Raw genomic sequence first — 9,397 nt, forward strand, 5'->3', positions numbered from 1 at the left:
CTCCTTGGAGGCAAGGATTCTGAGGCTTTGTCTGACATACTTTGGATGTGTTGTAAGAAGGGAAAACTCCTTGGAGAGGGACGTCATGCTTGGGAGAGTGGAGGGACAGGGCAAGAAGGGAAGGCCCTCTATGAGGTGGACTGATTCAGTGACTGGGGTTATCGGGATGGGTGTGTGGGAGACAGTGTGATTGGCACAGGACAGAGCAGAGTTTAGGGCTGTCATAGGGTCGCTATGAGTCGCAAGTGACTCGACGGCACATAACAACAACAACAACAACATTTTATATTTACATTTTCCCTCTTAAGCTAAAAGTCTGTGACCCTAGTAATATTGATGTATTTGTTAGTTGTTCTATAATAGGGAGCTTTTGTAGCTTTATGGTAGGATACTATGCTGCAGTCCCAAAGGCATACAGTTCAAATCCACCAGCTGCTCTTGGGAAAAAGGATGGACAATATCCTGCCATGCGATTAACTGCCTCTGAAAACTCACTAGGGTGGGGGTGGGGGTGGGGAGGAGTCAGCTATGAGTCGGTTCTGACTTGACAATACACAACGACAATAATATACAAAATCATTTCAAAGACATATATTTCACCACTAAAATGTCAAGTACCAAGTGAAACTTCATAATGATTTGCAGTTCTTTTTATTCTTAAAATATTTTGTTGAGAATGCACTGAGTGTGTCCAAAATTATTTTAAATCTTTCTCTTTGTTCTCATTACTAACATAAAGGTTGGCAGTTCAAACCTTCTCAGCAGCACTGAAAAGTCTGATACTCAACTTCAATAAAGATTACAGTGAAAACCATATATAACTGCCAAGAGATGGAATCGATGTGATGGAAATGGGTTTATTTTACTTTGAGTCTATGCAGTCTATTACCTCTTCTGTTGCAGATCCACAGTCTATAAGAGAAGGGAAAAGGTATATATGCTGTATTTTACCATTTAATTCCATTTGTTTTTTCCGCCTCCTCTTCTTTTTTCTTTTTAAATTCTGTCATTTCATCTTTATGCTTGAATTTTTATTTTAGAGTATGTCAAACATTTACCTAGTTAAACATCAGAAGTCTATAAAAAACACTCAGAAAATCTATTAGTGCCAACTTTCACTTTTGCTGGCTCTAGCTCCAGTCTGCCTCCTATAGGTGACCGTTTTGTTTGTTCTTACTCATCTAGAGTGTATAGTTTTCCTCCCTTCTTATAAACAATGCCGTTTACATTCTCCTGACTCTTACCTCGTTCATGTAACATAACCTAAGATTGTACTATACTGATACACAGAAAACTTCCTCATTCTTTTTCACAGCTCACAGAACTCTACTGTGGGAATGGATCAAAGTTCATCAACCCAGTCTCTCATTGATGAATATTGAATTATCAAACTTTTTTCTCTTATAAATAAAACTTCAATAAATGCTTACATGTAGATGATGCTTATGTGATGATAGATGTATCTTCAGGATACAGTCCTAGAAATGAAATTGTCGTTGTATACTGTTGAGTCGGAACTGACCCATAGCTGACCCTCCAGTGGGTTTTCAAAGTGAGTTAATCTCTGGAGAAGAGATTTCCCATCCTTCTCTTGTGGAGCAGCAGGTGGACTCGAACTGTGTGCCTTTGGGATTGTAGCAATAGGGTCACCAGATAAATGTCCATGATTTTGTCAAATATTTTCATCTTCCTCCACAGAGGTGGTAAATATTTGACAAAATGGATTGACACAAACCGTAACGACGGGCTCAGGCACAGCAGAGCTGTGAGGGTGTGGCAGGATAGGGTCGCTAGGACTCAGAGTCAACTCAACGACACCCAACAACAATAACAGTAGGAGTGCTGGTTTCAGACTTTCACACTTTTGCTAGCCTATAGTGATGTATTGCTCCAGTGTAGTTTCTACCTGTGTCTTAACATGAGTGTGATTGAGCATCTTTTCATACAAAGGTCTCTCACTTTTTATGCTTATAGAAATGTTGGGGGTTTTGCCTATTTTTGTATGTTGTTCTTTTTTACTTGCCATCTCAGGTCGTGGGCATTCTTTACATCTTAGCACAATTAGACTTTTATCTGGGCTACCTGACACAAAGGGAGCTCTGGCGGTCTCGTGGTAAGAAAGCTCCGTAGTAAATCCAAAAGCATGTGGTTCAAATCCACCAGCTGCTCCACTGGAGAAGAAAGGGCAATTTCCTCCCAGGCACTTAACTACCTCTGAAAACCTATGGATGGGTTGCCTCTGACTTGATGGCACATGACAGCAACAACCTAACACGATTCTTAACTCCCTTTTTTTTTTTTAACTTTGCTTATGTGCCTTTTGCTATGAAAATGTTCTTTGTTTCTCTAGTCAAATCAATCAGTCTTTTTGATTGATTGCATCTGGATTTTAAGTCTTAGATAAGACTAAAAAAACCTGTTTTCTACTGTCATTTCTATGGCTTTACTTTTTATATTTAGAACTCTGACTCTCTTAGGGAATTTTTTTTTTAATTCTGGTAAATGGCCTCAGGTATGAATGTATGTTTTACCCTTCTCCTAAAGTCTTTGCTCAGTATTTTAGAAGTTCATTTTCCACCCACATTAGAGACGCTTCACTTGTCATCACTTAATTGACATATATTCTTCAGACTGTATCTATTCTCTCTTTCGTCCTATTGGTCTGCAACCAATGGGATTAAAGAAATAAAGTGTGTTCACCCAGCAACACCATGCTTTTTAGTAGAAATGCTTCATCGTGTGTTTTGCTCTCTGGGCGGGCTAGTTCTTTCTCAGTTCTATGACCTGTGTCAGGGCTTTCTTGACTCTTGTTGCTTGTTTCTTTTTAGATGTGAATTTTAAAACCTGGTTGTCTAGCTTCAAGGGGTGTTGTTGTTGTGTACTGTGGAGTCAGAACCGACCCATAGTTGATCCTCTAACACATTTTCAGAGGCAGAAAATCACATAGACGGAGATCACCCATCATTCTCTCACAGAGCCACTGGTGAATTTAAACTGTATGCCTTTGAGAATCTTACTACGAGGTCAACTTCTGACCACGAGGCCACCAGAGCTCCCTACCTTCAAGGGTAGGGATATCTGACGATTTTTCCTTAGATAGACCACATTACACATACATTAAATTAAAGATCATGGAAGTCCTGCCATATCATCTTTATGAAATTACATCACCTTATCCCAAGTTATTAAATCTATTTCTTTTGCTCAGGTCTGCTTTTGTTTTTCACTTCTTTGAATTCACTGAAATTTTTTTAAAAGTATGAATGGGCTTAGAAGATGACTCAGAAGACCAGATAAAAGGTAACAAAAAAGAACAATCAATAGCCACAGCATCTGCTACCCAAGAGCCTCTCCAAATATCTAGAATCTCAACTCCCAGAGCATGTAAGGCTTCTCGACCTGCCCATTACGTGGACAGAGAACCATGTGCACCCTACCTGCTCTCTGACTTTCTCGTGGTCTTCACTGGGTCTTCTGATTTTCCATTATCCCATGTATCTGTCTTCCACCCTGAATTGTTGTTCCTAGGCCACGTAACTGATGTGACTGAGAAAAGAGTGTTTGAGAATCAGACCAATTAAAAAAATCTGTAGGTACCTGTTGAGAAACAAAATGGATCAGCTAGGTGAGACTCGGTCACAGAGAAACATGCATCATATACTTGGTCTTAGAAGACAAGATTTCTTAAAAGACGCTAAGAAGGAGTAGCACTTGGGAGCATAGAGTGGAGGTGAGAATAAGGGCAGATCCAGCTACAGAAAAGTAGCAAGAGGCTGAACAGTGACCCTCAGGGTCTTGCTGAGGTGAAGGTCAAAGATTACAAAGCAGAATCTTGCTGGAAGATTCGCTCTGAGGACAGAAGACAAGGCAGAAGGTGAAGATAAGACATGAGCTGGGGCTTGACCTTTAGGATTGTACAATAGGTTATTGTCATATTCTTGGCCACCAGGTGGACTGATAAAATTAATAAAGACTGCTTTCACTTGGTTTTTCTTCCTGATAATACAGGCACCTCACTGTAGGTTCAGCTGGATACAGAGAATGTTGCCTTTGTGAATACATAAAATAAGTAACTAATTTCTCTCACAGATAGTTAAGCCTAAACTCAGAAGGGCCTTGGCCCTTTGCTCCCTCTCCACAGATGTTCTCGTCTCCCTCCTCTTCTTTCCATTTCTGCTCTCCTCCCCACCAGGGACAAACTGATGCCAGTATCTGCCACTCTCTTCCTTCCTGTTTTTTCCTTGCCTTTCACTGGTCTCATCTGCTATTCTGTTTTTCTCCAGTGGCTCACCCAGACTCCTGAGGCTTCTCCTAAACCTTCCTCCATCTAGGCTCTTAACAAACACTGGCTGAGAAAATCAGGAATGGACTGTTCAGTTGGGGCTCCTGCTACTTTGGCCTGTAAATATTAGAGAGCTGTCAGGGCTGTTGTTGCTGTAGAGACCACCACCATTACCATCACCACTACAGCCACCACCATCATTACCATCACCACTACAGCTACCACTACCACCACCGCCACCACTACCACACCATTACAGCTACCACCACCACCACCATTACCATCACAACTACAGCTATCACCACCACGACCACCGCCACCACTACCACACCATTACCATCACCACTGCAGTAAATACCACCATTACCATCACCACTGCAGTAAATACCACCATTACCATCACCACTGCAGTAAATACCACCATTACCATCACCACTGCAACTACCACCACCACCACTACTACAGCTAACACTACCACCACCACCATGATGACCACAACCACTACCACACCATTACCATCACCATTGCAGTAACCACCACCATTACCATCACCACTACAGCTACTACCACCACCATCACCACTACCATCACCCCTACAGCCACCACCATCACCATTACCATCACCTCTACAGCTACCACTACCACCACCATGACCACCACCACCACTACCACACCATTACAGCTACCACCACCACTACCACCATTACCATCACAACTACAACTACCACCACCACCATCACCATTACCATCACCACTACAGCTACCACTACCACCACCACTATTACCATCACCACTGCAGCTACCACCACCACCATCACCACTACCATCACCACTGTAGCTACTTCCATCACCATCACCATCAGTCCCCCCCCCCAAAAAAAACCCAGGAAAATGAAGGAAGTAAAAGAAGAAAAAAAGAATGAAACTAAGAGAGGGAATCAAAAGAAAGAATGAATGGCTTGGGAGGGTCAGGAAGACTGGATAATGTGGGGCAAATAATATTACCTTTCTGGGGCTCAGTTTTCACATCATAAAATGGGAATGAGAACAGTACCCACCTTGTGCGGCTTTGTGAGGATGAGCATCGTGGAGTTGGGCACAAGGTTCTGCATTTAGGTGCACCGATGGCTCTCCTTGCCTGTCTCCTCTGGCAGCCCACCTGTGCTGGCCCTGGGGCTGGGGGGAGACATCAGGGAGTGAGTAGCAGAGCAGAAGGGGTAAACTATGGCTGGCCTCACAGAGCTGGAATGAACCTCAACAGTGTTCCTCAGCACAGGCTCCGATGAGCGCTTGGACCACCTCCAAGACGTAGTAAGCTGCCTCCTGTCTCCTAGCTTCTCTCTCCATTTTGGGAAACAGCTCAGAATGGAGAATCAGAGGTTCTCTTCTGGAAACTGTAAATTAGGGTGTCTGCCCAAAAGTGAAATACATATCCTTTATTCTGAGACTGCACCCAATAGTGCTAAGTTATTTCTGTGTCTGGTGATCAGTGTCTAGAACCTGTGCCAGGAGAGAAGCCTGGACATTTATTCAACTCTTTCTCCTCTCCTTTGGAAGAACTCTTAACTGAGGCTGGAGAGATTGAAGTTATTTGCTCAAGGTCATGGCTATATCAATGCCTGGATGCCAGGGCAGGGCCTTCTATTTTCTAGTGAATCACAAAGACCCCTCTTAGTAATGGTGGAGCCTTGAGATGAACAGCTTAGACTATGGAAACTTTAGACCTGGGTTTGAATCCCAGCTTTTCCACTGAGATGGTATAACTCTGGGCCAACCCCTCTAAGCATCAATTTCTTCACTTGTAAAATGACCATAAAACTATTCTGTAAGCAAGTTATTGTTTTGATCTCAAAAACACAAGGAGAAAAGCCCAAGAGGAACAGAGCTAGCAAGACCTCATCCTCAGCTCCACTTTTCTGCTTGTCCTCAGGTGTCATTATCTTAACAGAGAAAACACAGACTGTCTTGTCTTTATCCCATAAATCAACACTAGATCTTTTATTTAACATTTATAATATGTGTAATATATAAATAACAATAAAATGACTGTCTTTGTAATCATTACTCACCTCAAGACATGTTGTTGTTGTTATGTGCCATTGAGTCATCTGCAACTCATCAAGACCCTATGTACAAGAATCCTGCCCTATTCTGAGCCAATCTCATCTCTAACAGACCTAATCCCATTACTCCAGTCACTGGGTCAATCCACCTCCTCTTAGGTCTTCCACTCCTGCTCTGTCCTTCCACCCCTCCAAGCATGATGTCCCTCTCAAAGGACTGGTCCCTCCTGGCCATGAGCCCAAAGTATGTGAGACAGAGCTTCAGAATCTTTTCTTCCATAGAGCAGCTTTGTTTCACCCTATCTAGGACAGACTTGTTCGTTCTCCTGGCAGTCCACAGTATGTTCAACACTCTTCTCTAGCACCATGACTCAAAGGCATTGATTTCTTCTTCTGTCATCCTTAGTCATTGTCTAGCTCTCTGATGCATAGCAAATAATTGTGAAGACCATGGCCTGTGTCAGGCAAACCTTAGTCTGCAGACTGGCATCGTTGCTCTTCAGTATTCTAGAGAGGTCCCTGACAGCTGTCTTTCCCAGTGCAATTTGTCTTTTGATTTCCTGATTCCTGGTGCCAAGAGTGCTAATTGTGGGACCAAGCAAACTGAAGCGGTTATCAATCTTAATCTCATCCATCTAACATGAGATTGCCAATTGACCCTTTGGTGAGAATCTTTGTTTTCTTGAAGTTGAGCTTCAGCCCATATTGAAGACTACAGTCCTTGACCTTTTGCAGGAAACACCTACTGTCTTCTGTGGTTTCAGTAAGCAAGGTTGTGTCATTTGCATAAAGCAGGTTGTTGAGAAGTCTTCCTCCAGTCCTAATACCACATTCCTCCTCATAAAGCCCAGCCTCCGAATGATCTGTCCTACATATATGTTCCTTAAGACATAACACACATCCATTACCTTGGACGGATACCCTGGGAACCTCAACTCTGGTCCCAGGGTAACAATTCACCTGAATTTTATATTTATAATCCTCTTCTTGGTTTTAACAAATTTAGATGTTTCTCTAAACAATGCAGTGTTTAGCTTCACTTATTTAATCTCATCATGAATAGAATTGTTCTGCTTGTCCTCTCTATCTTGTCAATATCATGCAAAATGTTTTAAATCTATATTGGGGTATGCAACTGTAGTTTATTCATTTTTTTTCATTGTTGTGAATTCACAGTACTATACTGTATGACTATAGAACAATTAATTTGTCAATTTTCTATTAATTGACAAATTTCATATGGAGAAAGGATTCAAAACCAGCACACACTTTTCCTGATTGTAAACTAAGCAATGTTCTTTTGTTCCCTTTAGACTTTTGCTTCTTGGGCTTAGGTTTTATATGAACATAGTTAAGTGTTCTGGGATTCCTGTTCTTCTCAATGCTATCCATAATTTGTTCTGATCCATACAGTCAAATGTCTTTACCTAGTTAATGAAACACAAATAAATATCTTTCTGGTAGACTCTGCTTTTGGCCAAGATCTTTTTGGCATTGGCAGTGGTAACTCCTGGTGCCACCATTTCCTCTGAATCCAGATTTCATTTTCTAGCAATTCCTTGTTGACTACTGTCCCAGCTGTTTATAAATACTCTCCAGCAAGATTTTACATGCATGTTATTTTTTTTTAGATTTTGTTGTTCCACCTTTGTTTTCATTCATACGTTGTTACACATTTTCCTTCCTCTCCTTTTCTTTCCCCTCCCCCAGTCCACTTTGCAATGCACCTCTTTGTTCCATATTGTTGTCATATTGCATGTGATGTTAATGAGATTGTTCTATAATTTCTACATTCTGTTAGATCACCCTTTTTTTTGAATGGAAGAACGTCATGTCAGGATTAGAGAAAGATTCATCAACAACCTGAATTATGCAGCTGATACAACTTTTCTTGCAGAAAATGAAGACTTGCAATTACTGCAGAAAATCAAAGACTACAGCCTCCCAAATAGGCTCTATCTCCATGTCAAGAAAACAGAAATTCTCACCACTGAACCATGATAGATGGAGAGAAGACTAAAATAGTCAAGGATCTTATTTTATTTAGATTAACAGTCAACATCCATTGTAGCAGCAGGCAAGAAATCAAAAGAGATATTGCAAAAAACAACAACAAAAGATATATTACATTGGGAAATCTACTATCAACAATTTCTCCAGGGTGTCAGAGAGTAAGGATATCAGTTTGAAGGCTACTAAGGATCCAAGTTAAATGATCCAAGTCATAATGTTTTCAGTTGCTTCCTGCATCTGAAAGTTGCATAAGGATGATAGAATAAGAACTGATTCTTTTGAGATAAAATGTTGAAGAAGAAAGCTGACTAACCATGGACTGCCAAACAAACAAACAAATCGATCTTGAGTAAGTGCAACTAGAGTACTCCTTAGAGGCAAAGATAGTGACATTTGTCTCACACATTTTGGGCATGTTGTCAGGAAGAGTCAGTCCTTGGAAAAAGACATCATACTGAAAAGGGAAAGAGTCAGCAAAAGAAGAGAAAGACGCTCAACACGGTGGATTGATCCAACGACTGTAAAAGTGATCCTGAGCAGGGTGGGGGTCATGAAGTTGGCACAGGAGAGGGCAAGGTCCAGATCTCTTGTTTATAGGGTTGCCATGAGTCATAGTTGATTCAGTGGCTTCTAACAACAGCATTTGATAAGCAACTGGATTAATATTATAAATAGTCTTTCAATGTACGTGAACTTGGTGTATACTTAGGAATGTAATTTCTGTCTCATGTGGGGGAGGGGGGTGTATGCAATTATTAGGGAGTTCTGGTAGCCTAGTCCACAGGAGTTGTACTCCTAACCCAATGGCTGCTCCTCCCTGGTGGTTCGAATCCAACATTTTCACCTCAGGAGAAAAACAGACAGTGTCTTCTGATGTGATTTACAGCCTCAGAAACCCAGTGGAGAGTTAGCTGTGAGTTGGTCTCTAATTGACAGCGATGAGTGAGTAAATTAGTGATGTTTCCAAAATAATTGTATCTCTACAGGATAGATGCACTTTCATCAAGAGTGTAAGAAGCTAGAAACAATCCCATTGCCA

The 9,397-nt window shown here is 41.4% G+C and overlaps 1 pseudogene; it reads left to right on the top strand.

Moving 5' to 3' along the window:
- Nucleotides 1-7,679, top strand: part of LOC102855541 — a 25,769-nt pseudogene extending 18,090 nt beyond the window's left edge.
- The last annotated feature ends 1,718 nt before the right edge of the window (nt 7,680-9,397 follow it).

Source organism: Elephantulus edwardii, unplaced genomic scaffold, assembly GCF_000299155.1.
Source record: "Elephantulus edwardii isolate Elephantulus edwardi_28Jun2011 unplaced genomic scaffold, EleEdw1.0 scaffold00006, whole genome shotgun sequence".
NCBI lineage: Eukaryota > Metazoa > Chordata > Mammalia > Macroscelidea > Macroscelididae > Elephantulus > Elephantulus edwardii.